The sequence below is a fragment of the Betta splendens genome, chromosome 21, assembly GCF_900634795.4.
Source record: "Betta splendens chromosome 21, fBetSpl5.4, whole genome shotgun sequence".
In the NCBI taxonomy this organism is placed as follows: domain Eukaryota; kingdom Metazoa; phylum Chordata; class Actinopteri; order Anabantiformes; family Osphronemidae; genus Betta; species Betta splendens.
Window position 1 is genome coordinate 13,312,603 of NC_040899.1, and position 10,594 is coordinate 13,323,196.

Sequence of the window (10,594 nt, forward strand, 5' to 3'; positions counted from 1 at the left end):
GTGTGTGGCTGTAAATAAAAGCTCATTCTGATTTAAATAGTGGCTCCCAACCAAGTTGACCTCTATACTTCACATCTTGCCCGCGTCTCTATGCACAGATGTTTTTCAGCAGGCGAGCGATGCCCGGCACCAAATGACAGACATTAGCGAGGAGCTGAGCGGGGTTTAGCAGGTGAGGAGCCGCGTAAACGGACCCATCCATCCATCAGTAGTGACAGTAGCGTCAGTTTCTAAACACATGCAGCATAATAACAGCGCCGAGGCCTGTCCAGACCTGCAGCGATGAACCTGGGGAGTCGATGGCTCATCATGGTGCACCTGACGACAATCCTCCAAGAGACGCCGCCGCCTGAGACTCCCTATGATCCGCCCCTTCGGGTGATTTGCACGGTGGAGCGGTTTTGCATCACCGGCGCAGGCACGGAGGAGGAAGGACCGGTGCATGAGACTGTATTAGCTTCAGAGCTGTGCACCTACAGTAATAAAGCGACAGCTGAGCACACGCGCGTGAGTCTGTCTGTCGGTGTGTGTGATGGTATTATCCTTAATAGAGAACCACAGGTGGCTCTGTTAACCAGTCTAAACAGTGTGATGCAGATTGGCAGCACTGGATGAAACAGAAGAGGAAGGGGAGCATATATAGACCCCCCCACCACCACCACCACCACCACCACCATACATTATTCATTCATGTTTACTCCTGTGTCTTCTTTCTGCCAGCCACATTTCCTTCCTCCTCTCTTCCTCCTTCTGTTCCTCCTCCTCCTCCACTCGTGTCCTCCCTCCACTGCCGTTCACCCTCTCCCCCACAGGCTACGAGGCCCTTTTCTTATGAGAGCCCTAGATCTCAGCCGCAACTTTACAGTGGCTGAATATTGTATCATCTATCACTCTGCATAGAGCCGCAGGCGGCGTCAGGGGGGTGGTGGTGGTGGAGGGGATTTACTGCACAAGACGACGGCCCGCGTGTGGTGGGGGGGGGGGGTGTGGGGGGGGGTTGGGTTGGGTGAGACGAGGACGCAGATGGAGCGAGAAGACCGGAGACTGAAGCGTGCCAGGGAGGAAGAGACACCCAGCAAGGCAGACAGAGAGGAGGCGAGGGTGGAGGCCCGTCAGCTGATGGATGGAGGCGAGGGGGAGAATGCGCAGGGAGGGATGGAAGTGAAAAAACAAATGAATGGAAGAGGAAGAGAAATAAGCAGAGGGAGACAGATGAAGTGAAGGAGTGGGCTAATGAGCTTGAGTGATTGAGTGATTACTGCTCGAGTGTGTGTGTGTGTGTGTGTGTGTGTGTGTGTGTGTGTGTGTGTGTGTGTGTGTGTGTGTGTGTGTGTGTGTGTGTGTGTGTGTGTGTGTGTGTGTGTGTGTGTGCGCATGATAGACACAGCGCTTAAAGGGCAAAGCCAGGCTGCGTGTCCATTAGGTGTTTAGTAATGACTGAGGTTTTGTGTGTGTGTGTGTGTGTGTGTGTGTGTGTGTGTGTGTGTGTGTGTGTGTGTGTGTGTGTGTGTGTGTGTGTGTGAGCGTCTGTAGTAATCATCTGTGTCAGCGTGATTGATGATTGACCACAGTCGCTGATTAAACATTTAACATCTTTTAGGACAGAGGAGCGAGGAGAGGAGGAAGGCAGTGATGGAGACGAGATGTGAGAAGGAGGAGGGAGCAGGCAGAGGCTCCTAATGATCAGATTGAATCTGGCATCAACAGGAGAAGAAAACTCCAAGTCAACACCTTTACAGGTCGGCCTCCCTTTTCAAACTGGGTTCACACTTATTAGCCCAAAAAGATGGATGTGCCACGTTTAACACGTCCTGGATGCATTTTGCTAATGACTCACCGCCGGACTGAGTTTGTGTTTATTATCTTAAACCTGAGCTGGTTTCTCGTTGCCTCTCGCCTCGAAGGGGCTGATTCACGTCTAGAGGGATGGTAACGAAAGGAAAGAGATTAAACCATCCAAGATCCAAACGGTGTCGTCTCGAAGCAGATCTGGACCTGGAGCAGCAGCAAGTTCAGCCGTTACATGTGTCACGTCCCCATTAAACGGCCATCATCATCGGCCACTTGTTTTCATTCCAGACTCACAGCCAGTGTTGTTGACTTTAGCAAGTCATTGTTTATTTCCATCCATGATGGAACTTTAATTGTACCCGCACAGTGTAACTCAACTACATACTGTACTGCATCTAATACTCTACTTACGTCCAACAAAAGTCTGATGTGTTCTGTGAGGATAAATGCAGCTCATACAGGTTGTGTTCAGGTCCACACTAGTAGTTTTCTGATTAGGTTGTGGAGTTGTGTCAGGTGAAAAGTTCAGCCTCGTGGGAAATAGAAGAACGCTGCGGAGGAAATCAGAAATCTTCATCTCTTTCGGTGCTACAGAGACCTTTTATCGCTCCAGCGCCCATTCACCAACCATTCACAGCTGGAGCAGTTACAATATCGCATGGATTCACTGAAAATAATAATCTAAATAATCAACTTTCAGAGTTTTCAAATACTTGATTACGTCAGCACAACCATGAATGGGTTCTACTGACTTTAACCCAGCCAAGTTGTTATTGGGCTTTGTCCTAATGCATCAGTGACCCTAATATAACCTTAAACAAATGGTTACTAGTGTAGGTATTTGATGGGAAAGGTCCAGCACATGTGCCACTATAAGGTCAGGCTGAAATAATCTACAGTAGAGGGGATGAAACGGTTTGTGCAGTGTGTGTGTGTGTGTGTGTGTGTGTGTGTGTGTGTGTGTGTGTGTGTGTGTGTGTGTGTGTGTCTCCGCAGTCTGGACGCTTGGCTGTTCTCAGGCTTTCCAACATAATTCAGTCGTTCCGCCATGTCAAGTTCACCACCGCTGCCCCGCAGGACCTGCCACGCCTCCCTTTCGCCACGCGTCCATATATGGGCGTCCTGCCCCCCACCCCTACTGCGCTCAAAGAGATTATTATATTTATGTCCGCGCTGCTCCAGTGACCCTGTGACAGAGGAGAAGGGAGGTTATTCATGCCACTGCCCCTGTTGTGTGAGTGCAGAGAGTCAGATACAGTACGGGTGCATCTATAAAGTGTCACAGCATCCCACCAGGAAATAGACTGTACCATAGGTTTATCCTAAGATCTTATCTACAACACATGATGTCCTGTGTTGATGGGCTTTGACGGTGCACGTCTCGTCATTTGCAGTCAGCGCCAGCGCGGCGACTGGAATCACCGAGAAACAGACACAAAGAGCAGAGAGAGCGAGAAAAGGCTTGAAAGGAGAGAAAGAGGAGAAGAAAGGCTCTTTAAACGCGTGTGTAGCAGCGAGCGCTGGCTTCGGAGCAGACACGCCCCGTCACACAACAGTCCAGACATTAACTTCTCCGCTCTGCCATCACTCTTTCTTTCTTCCTTTCTCTCCATCTGCCGCTGCACCTGGCCTCTTCTGCGTTGCCTCACACTCGTTTCCTCGTATTCACTTCCTCTTTCTCGCCGCGGCCTCCTCCTCTTCCTCTCGCCTCCCCTTCTTTTTCCAGCTAAATGCTTCTTTCTCCCCCGTGCCCTTCGTCTCTCCGTCTGACTTCCTATTCCTATTTCATCCATGATCCACATCCACCCCCTCCTCCTTCTCCATCCTCTCCCCTCTGAGGCGGGGGGGGGGGGTCCCTGTCTCTCCATCTTGGCCCAGCATGACTGGACTGTGTGTGGATTCACAAAGTCAGGACCACGGGGTGATCGTCCAAAAAAAAAAAAAAAAAAAAAAACACCTAAAGGCGTCTGAGTCAGCGGCCATATGGCAGCGAGCAGCTCCCCACACCCAGACAGACAGACACCCGGTGTGAATGTGAAGGAATGGATTGTGTCCCTGACGGGCAGTGGGCATGTCCGTCCACCATTTAGTGGCTTTCCCATGAAGAATTGATATTATTCTCCAAGCTGCTTGGCCATGCTTGAGTCTGAGCGCGTGAATAAGTGGAGAAGGTTCGTGTGTGGGTGGACGCGAGTTAGGCAGGATTCAGTGAACCAATGCTAATTTAATGGCAGTTTAATAAACACTCACCCACATGTTGCTAAAACCCCAGAATTGCCCTTTAAGCAACATTATTGCCCCCCTTTTGTACAACGACAAAGCACAATACAGAGTAAAACGAACCCGGTGCCTGCGTTTGCTTTGCAGATCCAGTAAATGATGGCTGGTACCAGACAGAACGTCAGGGTTCAGCGGCGACACTGGGATCCATTAACTATCGGCGAAGTTTAATTGAAAACTACTGGGCAGTTTGCTGCGAAGTAAACGTCAGCTTGATTTATCACGTGGGAACCATGAACATCCTAATGATCCTCGCGGCCGCATTACAGTGATGTGGATGAAGCGTTGCGCTCCGAATGGAAACAGTTTGTGCTTTTCTGATCATATGTCTCGGCTTTTGTGTTCTCCGCATTCCGTTGCGTGGTTGTGTTATTGTTGTGCTCCGTGAGCCCGTGTTTGTGCAGGGGTACAGTAATAGTTTTGAATGTCAATGAAATATGAATGATCACGTCACAGTGAGAGGTAGCGGCTTTTCTTTTCTAATAAGACAATTATTTCCACGCGCGCTACTGATTCTGCCCTTTTCAATGTGTTCCCCGCCATTACACACACGCTGACTAAATTAAAAAGATTACTCACTTTTGACAATTTTACTGTTCCTTGTTTTTTTTTTTACAGCGTTCCCCGTCACGGACTCGTGTAAACGACGGCGTCTGCAGCCAACACAAAACTTCCGTGGGCGCTCGGGGCCATTTGTTTGTCCTGTGACTGACGGCTGGCTGATAACAACGCGTCACACAGGAATCAATGATGGGGTGGGAAATACAAACAAACACGAAAACAATATAAGGATGTTAATAATAAAACGCGATAAAAACATGTACTGTAAATCACTTCAGTCCGGTTTTATTTATTCATTTTAGTCGCTTTGTGATTCGCACTGTTGCCTCAAAGGTCTCGGGTTCGATTCTCAGGGTGTCCTTACGGCAACAACGTATTCATTTCTGTCACATTGATTGCTACAGCATGGAATTAACCCGTATGGCATCAAAACTACAATACTGCTCTTCAACAGAATTAATTGCAACTTATCTGCATATAAGCGCGTCTTGCAAACTGTACGCACAGCCGAATGCCGCATCACCCGCAGCGCGCGCGCCGCCTTTTTAACTTTCCCCAGTCAGCCGCGCGTTCCGCAGCATCTCCGTGGCCCTTGGTGATTAAAGTAACTTTGAAATCCCTGACTAATGCTGTGCGCGCAGGACGCATTTACATATGCAAAGCGCGAGCGCGGCGTCGTTCGGGGACCCGGCGCCGGCTCCGCATTAGCGCGAGGAACAAAGCGCCGAGTTCTAACTGGGGCAAAACAAACACACGACAAGGACGACAACGCCGCCTTCAAAACGCCGGCAAACTCCACGCATCCACTTGTTTTATTTGTGTTGTTTTGTGCTGAACCATCAAAGCGCAGCGCTGCTATTTCCTGCGAGTGCGCGCAAACGGAGCGCGTGCGGCGCACGCGTGAGCTGCGATGACAGCGACGCGAGCTTCGCACTGACTCATCCCGCATCACGCTCTGTCCTCGTGCATCTGATCATTAATGTCGTCCGCTCCTCTTCCTCCCGAGGCTTGAATGTTTGGCGACAACGCAAACCTGCGCTCATGCGTTTGATGACTGGACCATTACCCCCCTTGGACCAACCAAGCCTCCGGTTCCGGTTCTGTGTTTCTGTCTCCCAGAAGTACATTTTTAAAGCACTTACACCCGCTCCACTTTTCCAATAAGTGCATTTTTCTGCTGCCGAGTGTGTTTTGATAAGTTGACGTTTTGCCGTACTTCCCTAACAGGGACTTGAGAGGAGGGAGTGCAGAGCATTAGGACCGGGCTGTTCACGTTGGCCATTAAATCTCGTCTGCAGGACTAATGCACTGCTGGAGCTTTGGACGGTTGATGATGAAAGGATCTTCATCAGTGCTGAGACATCAAATGACTGACAATAATGAAGCAATGCCATGGAGGCTGTAGTAAGTAAGTTGGCGTCCCTGTCATTTGGATGCACTGTAGTCAGAACTGCTTCGTGTTCTCTCCTCTTTGGTCACGTGGGAACAAATAAAGTACAACCAGGAAGTAGATCGCGTGTAGCAACTGTTGCCATGACACCGCGTCACCCTCCTGGTGACGCTGCTCCCCTTCGGTGCCTCACGTTTGTCCTGCAGCATGTTGTCGGTGCCCAGCGATGCCACGCACACACACACACACACACACACACACACACACACACACACACACACACACACACACACACTACGAGACTACTTCGTCTCTCTGGCGACTGCATCTGTGAAGGAGCTCTAATTCCAGCTAATTTCACCGCGTAATGATGCTCTGAGATGAAATGAAACTTGTTACAGTGCGCCACGTGAACATCTGCACCCGGTTTGAGGATATTGGGGTTCGCACTTCGCCTCCCGCTGGACGGAGCTGCTCGTCACGTGAGCGGTCATAAGCGTCTTATTAAGCCTGCACACCTCATGTTCGTCCACTTCCATTTTCACACATTACTGGAGCACCGCTCTGCGAACAAGCGCTTGACTGTCTTAATGAGCCGTCGCCGCTGCGGTTTCACTGTTTCTATTTAAGAACGGAGGCGAGAATCTAAATTGTGAATTGTGCCGTTGTCTTAGCAGATGGCGTCTTTATGGCACATCCACAGAAAGAGGGGGAGACCCTTCTGCATCTAGGCCCGCAGACTGACAGAATTACACTCCACTAATTAACTTGAATAAGGCATCTTGACACTCAATCCAGGAAGTGATGCGCTGGAGCGTGTGCGCGTGTCTAACCAGCCATTGTTTTGTGACTGTGACTGAATAATAACATCGTCAGTTAAGCAAATGTGACCCATGCTGTCAATCAGATACTTCTGTGTGTGTGTGTGTGTGTGTGTGTGTGTGTGTGTGTGTGTGTGTGTGTGTGTGTGTGTGTTTGCACAGACAGTAGCTGCGTCCTCCTCCTTCGATTGAATTGACTCTCCGCGCAGACTGAAGTCGCCCGCCTCGATAATGGTCGCCATGGAAACGGCGTTCGCTGTGACAGATGCGGGATACGGCAAACCACAAGGGACACACACAGATTTGGAGGCAAGCGCTGGCAAATAGATAGCCGAACAAAAACGAGAATAAAGAGACAATGCGAAGCCGCCACCAATGGACACAGTGAGTGAACACATTCAGATTAATAAATGCCAGCAAAGTGGAATAAACGTTTCAATGATATTATTCCGTCTGATTGAAGCATCATAGCATTTAGAAATGTCAGGAATAAAATATCGGACTCTATCTGTTTTTCCAGTGTGTTTGTCTGAGCTGTGAACACAAAAGAACAGATGTGCCTCGTTTTGACAGATACCAGATTTGAGCTGCTGAGTTAAAGCTCACACAACAACATCCTACAGAAGCCTTTAGTTATGAGGCTGGAGCTCGTGGTTTTAGCCACTTTGCTTCTGAACCAGCTCGCAGTTCACAACGCAGACGTGTCTCTACTTTGAGAACCATTTGCTGCAATGGTTAGTCGTGGTAATACACAATACATTGGCCCACCAGACCGGTCCCTGGAACCTGAGCTTTACACATCATTGCCCATTGAATTTCTAATATGTTGCTGTTTCTGCCACCGGGTCTGGGTCTAATTAGCGCTCAGCCTCAAGAAAACAGCCTAACAAGCGACAAACAACGTACAGATAATAGAGCTCCGATAATTTGACACGATGTGATGTTGGAGTCCTGTAGTTGCATCACAGCTAATGATCACAGCTGAGAGCGAAGCAGAGAGTCGACTAGTTTCTGCATGTGGACGAGACGTGAGTATGATAAAGACGGAGGAACAATGTATGAGTGTGTGTGTGTGTGTGTGTGTGTGTGTGTGTGTGTGTGTGTGTGTGTGTGTGTGTGTGTGTGTGTGTGTGAATGACTCTCGCTCTGACTCTTGTTTGTGTTTAACACACAGAACCAGTGCCTGCTCTCAAGCCCACAATCCCCTGTGCATCCTCTGAACACACACACACACAACCTGTCAGCCCCGGCCGCGGCCCAGCTATTGAACCTGGTGTTCTGATAACAGTATCAACAGCCTCTCCCCTGCAGGCAGAGACGGCCTCGTTCATATCTGTGACGTCTGCTTGTCACTGTGGATGGCTGTAACACACATGGCTGTTGAACGGAGCTGCACAGCGAATGTGAGAAAGGCTCAGAGATGAGTTATTTCATTAGCAGAGCTGATGTGTGGGCTTTCATTTAAGGGGGGGGGGGGTTATGTCTTATTTCTGCAGACCAGTTTACTTACTGGTTAATGGAACATGCAGTGTGTTCACTGCTGCACTAGCAGAGCTGCAGTCAGCTGTTGTCCCAACTAACTGTGGTGCATCTCACTGTGCCTCTGAGTCTCTGATCTGAGTCTATTTTTATATTCATCAGGCGACAACTGTGTGTTTACAACTAGATGCCACTAAGGGGGACAGAGGTGACTGTGTGTGTGTGTGAGTTGTAAAGACACACACATCCACAATGCAGCACTTCTGGGATCAATTACCGCTCATCCACGTCTTTATCATCTCTTTATCTGTTCTGAGTTTGAGTATCTGACTGGGCCGACCGGCATAAATGCTGTGGATCTCACACACACACACACACACACACACACACACACACACACACACACACACACACACACACACACACACACACACACACACACACACACACACACACACACACCACCAGGCCCTTTTTATAGTTGAGATGCATAAGCTCCTTTTCAAAACGCCCTGTCAAAGCAGGGTATCCACTACACCGACTAGATGAACAACACAATAGCCTTTATTGGAATGACAAACAGAATCCTGTGTGTGTTAGTGTGTGTGTATGTGAGAGAGAGAGAGAAAGAGAGAGAGAGAGAGAGAGAGAGAGAAGGAGAGCGGTGGCCGGTTGGAATGGGTGAGTTTTCAGGGGCTGTGGATATTACAGTAATTAGGAACTATCAAACAATGTTCCCCCCCCCACACACACATCTGTAGCTGTCATGTTCGCTTCCCGTCCAGATGCAGCACCATTTGTTCATCAAGGACAGTGAAATCCACAAAAAACAGGAAACACCATCAGTACCTGACACTCAGTGACAGACATGGAGACAGATGCAGGAGCAGGAGCACATTTTTATCAGCATCTGGGTTTTTAATTAGGACCGTCCCTGAACTCACACACAAACAACGATCTGAATACAAATCCTTCACACGTGGACTCAACACAAAACAGTTGATTCTTGGTTTCATGGAGATGCCTCCTGTAACATTTTTTTCCTGCCACGCGTGTTTCAGCAGAAGCAAGTTTTCCCGTAGCATCCGTGATGGAGAACAAAGACTTAGAGAGACATCCATCCTTGAACCTGAACCACTTGTTGCTGGAGCAGGACACCGTGGATTCCGAGGAGGGTGGACAAGTCACAGATTAGAAACTGATGAGGTTTCCAAACAAATGGCACAACATAAAGGCATCAAATTCCACTTTTCTATGTACATATCATCAAGGGGAACTGCTGAAAAACAGATGCACTGAGATGCTGACATTTGCTTTTCTATTATTAAAGACTAACAAATAAAACCTCGACTCTGACTTCCATTGATCTGTTTTTGTTTCAGACCGAACGGCTGAACATCAGGTCACAAACAAGGCCGCGATGCCGATATCGAGTTGCGAAAAATGTTAAAATTTAAGAGAGGACAAGTAAACATTTGCGTTAGAGTGGATCTGAGCCGGTGACATCAGGCCACGGGCCCCGAGCCAAATCTCCATGAATCCACCCAGAGCTTTGAGCATGCTTAAGCAATCATGACCTGGCATAAGGTCCATGTACATAATCAATTATTCATCTGGAAGGTGGGGGAAAGTCAGCCCATCTGCTGGAGGGAGCAGTCCTGGCTGAGTGATTGAGCCGCAGCCCGTGCCGCCGCTCCGGCTTCAGTATGGAAGCTTTGCTTTGTGCCACGGACTGATCACAGTCCTTCTGCTGCAGCGAGACATAAACCAGTGGAAGCCAACAGCATCAAGATGGTGCTGTTACTTATAGACATGCTGCTTATTTAAGGTATATATTCAGTGAAATTCTCTGTGTGTATAGATGATGATCATACATCACATTATTGCTGTATCAGGTCCTTCTAGTGCTGAACCACAGTCCATAGGCTCCTTTAACAGCCCTCTGTTCCTTTTAATTCCTTTATTATATAGTTTTAAGCTGTAGCACAGAGCAGTGCTGCCATCTAGTGGTGTAATGGTGCACACACTGCACAGACTAGGGGGAGGGCGGTTATTAGAGTATAAAGGTGATTGACAGCTGATGTGTGCTGATGTCATGCGGCTTCATGTCAATGTGTTTATTTATGCACAGACATATATGAGAATTTGCATTGTATCTGTGGGTTGTGACTCTTTCTACCTGGTTGTTATTCAGTTAATGATGCGTGTCTACTAATACTTCTCTTCGCTGTTTTCACAAGCGTATCAGATCTTCCACTTCCGATCGATTCAT

The 10,594-nt window shown here is 48.5% G+C and overlaps 1 long non-coding RNA gene across 1 annotated transcript; it reads left to right on the top strand.

The window, feature by feature from the left end:
• The first annotated feature begins 5,613 nt into the window (after positions 1–5,613).
• LOC121201883 (uncharacterized) lies at positions 5,614–8,647 on the top strand. Its single transcript, XR_008693497.1, has 5 exons — positions 5,614–5,753; positions 5,860–6,040; positions 7,006–7,227; positions 7,364–7,871; positions 8,018–8,647. It is a non-coding gene; the product is annotated as an uncharacterized LOC121201883 (long non-coding RNA).
• The last annotated feature ends 1,947 nt before the right edge of the window (positions 8,648–10,594 follow it).